Genomic DNA, 3,552 nt, shown 5'->3' on the forward strand with positions numbered 1-3,552 from the left:
AAATAAATTTTATAAGATGTTTTATTTTGATCTTTATTAATTAGAATTCTGTTTTGGACATAACAAGCTGTATTAACAGCTTCAGCCCAAAAATACTTAGATAGATTATATACATTTAACATTGTTCTTGCAGCTTCTTGTAAAAGTCTATTTTTGCATTCCCCTAGGTCATTTTGTTGTGGGGTTTTTGGGCATGAAAACTTATGTTGATAATCATTTTCTAAACAAAACTTAGTAAAATTTTGATTTTTGAATACTCCTCCATTATCACTTTTGATTTTCTTAATTTTAATTTCTATTTCATTTTTTATTTATTTACAGAAATTTCTAAATATTTCAAAAGTTTCATGTTTATTAGATAAGAACTTAACCCGAGTTTACTTAGAGTAGTCATCAATAATTACTAAGTAGTAAATATTCTCATTTAATGATATTATTCCATGAGAATCAAATAGATCTAGATGTAATAAGTCAAGTATTGTCATGCCCCAGAGTCCCTACTAGACAAAAATCCGACAACATCTCCTCTATACCGGTGACAATTTGAAGCAATGAATACATATAACACATCTATATAACCATCAGCCTACACGGCTGGGACAAAAATAGAAACAACCACGCAATTAATATTCAGCCCACACGGCTGTATCAAAAACACAGCGGGAAAAAAATGAAGAGAAAACCCACAATCCATAACTAAAGTTTACTAGCCAATTAGGCTTACAAAACCACAAGATCACGAAAGCAAAACACCACGAATCAAACTCCAAACACAGACCAATTCATACAATACTAAAACCGTTGTATACTAAAAATACAAAACAGAAATAAAACCGATATAACACAGGACCCAGGACTGGCAGCCGACATCTCTCCAAGCATCCATGATTCATCTACTGCTATCTGGCGAAAAAAATCAGTTTACGAGGTGGTGAGTACAGGGACTCAGTGGGTAAGGAAAGATAGTACATGAACATAACATACAACTAGAAAGTGAGCCAAAAGCATACAGTCTCATAAAAGAAATAACAGATAATACCATGATGTTAACATAAATGTTCATACCTGAAGTCATATCCTAAGCTAATAATAGAAGGTCAGGGGTGGCACAAACCTGCTACAGTACTGCTATAACTACAAGATAATATGTAAGATGTATCCATTTTACCAATAAATAAGCCAGTGTCTAACCACGTACTACGTGTGTATATCTCAACATAAGTAAGTATCATCATCAGCAAGTATAATAATAACAGTGTATGCACGGATGGTCACCCCGCCCACCTCTCTGTACCACGACCCCTGTATGGTCGAGAGGCCAGATCGATGACAATTGTACGACCCAAAGGCCGCCACTACTCTCAAGTGACCGGATGGACAGGTGCTAAGTAGCTATCAAGCTACAAAGCGAAGGGGGTCACTGCTGCTCGCAACTCCAGCTATCACTACCCATGTGTGGTCGAGTGCGGCACGACAGGACAAGCGGCATCTACTCCAGCTGCCACTCTCTTGAGTGGCCGAGGATGTGACCATGGTCAACCACTCTCTCGACTGCAAGGGAGAATTTGTCGTTGACATGCATGCAATGATATGATGCGCAAAATGCAACAGACATCGTATAAACATAAGCAAAAAAATCAGGTATAAGGCTAGCATGCTCGATATGATATATAAGTAAACAACAATCAAAACATACAAACATGGTATCTAGTATCTGCTACATATCATGAATAACAACGGGAGACTGTATAGATGTAAAAAAAATGAATATCTCAAGATCGAGTGGAAGTATCAAGCGCAAGATAAATAAGAGTGGAGTCAAGGTAAAAGCAATTTCTATCCAAGGATAGCTCATGCACTAAGTTCAAAGAACTACAGGATCAAGGTGAGAAGTAACCGCCTTTAACTGTAGATCGTGTTGTACTTTCTTCACTTCTGAACACTTGTCTCGTATCAGTGTCCTACAATAAACCATACGATTACAACCAAATCCCTTCATACATTAAATAGCTACCTAAATCCAAATTCAATCAAGAAACCCCAGTTAAACCTGCCTAAATCCAAAGACCTCGATGTCGACTCATCCAAAGAAGCTTGCTACTAGAAACTCCGGACCGAAACCACAACAAATCCTTAGCTACAATTTATTTAATACTACCAACAGAAGCCGTATAAATCCCACCATTACTACTAATTACATTATCAATCCAAAGATTCTGATTATAATCATGTACTCATCAAACTCAACTATTAAACACTCATTCATCAATCGATCCATTAAATAAAAGATCAAATCTCCCTAAATCATGCTGTTATCTAATCCATGTTTCAAAACAACTAATCATTATCCATAACATCTAATTAACAACTATACTGTTCCATTTTGAATCTACATGTATGAATCCACCATAACTTACCTCAATCCATATCTGTAACAACAATCCTCCACACCACAGGGATCACCACAAGGAAAAATCTACAACCCAACACACACCCTAAATCAAAATTCAACACTTCTCTAACTAGGCACAAGATCACATACTCAATCACTCACCTTTCGGTCACATTGCCAGATCAACTATGCCTAGTTAGAAATTTCCTGTCGGACCAGGGATTCAAGTCCAGCACTGGTCTTGAAGCTGGATTGGCAACTGAAGGTAAGGATTTGGTGGCTGCAGCTAGGGAACGACATCATGCGATCGACCGATGAGAAGAGGCTCGGTTGAAGGTGATGGTGGTGTTGCCCAAAGCTAGGGCTCGGCCCGCAGAGAAGAAGGTCGGCGCTGTGGCTCGAGAGGGATGAGGTCGCCGGCTGTGGTCTGTGGTGCTCGTGCGAGGGGAAAAGATCGTCGGCTGTGACTCGGCGATTTTGATGAGGAGATCGCGAGAGGAAGAGTCGCGTGAGGTGTTTAGGGCATGGAGAAGAGGGAGCTCGGCAGTTGTGGCTCGACGGAGAAGAAGAGGCCGGCGGCTCTGGTTGCGGGAACACGCGAGAGGGAGAGGGAAATTAGGGAAAATAAACTTAGGTATTGGTTTTATACCTTAGGTTAATAGAATTAATCAACTCCCAAATTTGGGTATTCCAAACATACCTTTTCCAAAGCCTATAATTTTATCCCCTCAAAATACGCCCTTGGGCTCCGATTAAATCTCCGAAAATTTCTAAAATTCCAATAAGATTATTTGTCAAATAACCTTATTATTTATTTATTATTTTGTTACGGTATTTTACATTCTCCCCCACTAATAAAAATTTGATCCCCAAATTTACTGTTCAACGCAGGGATCTTCATCTAAGGGTAACAACCAAGCAACATACTCATATACTAATCCATCCTAGTATTAGATCAAAATCTCCAACTGCAAGGGATAATTCTGTGAGTTATAAGTTCACCATACTTCCGCTACGCTCACACTGTTGTCTAGTCAACTATGAATAAAATCTACTAAACATAACTAATCTCCACCACCGTCTCCGAAATCCATATCAATTACCGGTATGATTCCATAATCACTAATGATTATAATCAAGTTAAGAGTACCTCACTAATC

The 3,552-nt window shown here is 38.6% G+C and overlaps 1 long non-coding RNA gene across 1 annotated transcript; it reads right to left on the reverse strand.

Annotated features, from left to right (window-relative positions):
- Positions 1-671: 671 nt before the first annotated feature.
- Positions 672-2,998, reverse strand: LOC122038381. The gene is made up of 2 exons (XR_006127855.1): positions 2,555-2,998; positions 672-2,476 (listed from the first exon to the last, which is right to left on the reverse strand). It is a non-coding gene; the product is annotated as an uncharacterized LOC122038381 (long non-coding RNA).
- Between the last annotated feature and the right edge of the window lie 554 nt (positions 2,999-3,552).

This window comes from Zingiber officinale, chromosome 1A (assembly GCF_018446385.1).
Source record: "Zingiber officinale cultivar Zhangliang chromosome 1A, Zo_v1.1, whole genome shotgun sequence".
In the NCBI taxonomy this organism is placed as follows: Eukaryota; Viridiplantae; Streptophyta; class Magnoliopsida; order Zingiberales; family Zingiberaceae; genus Zingiber; species Zingiber officinale.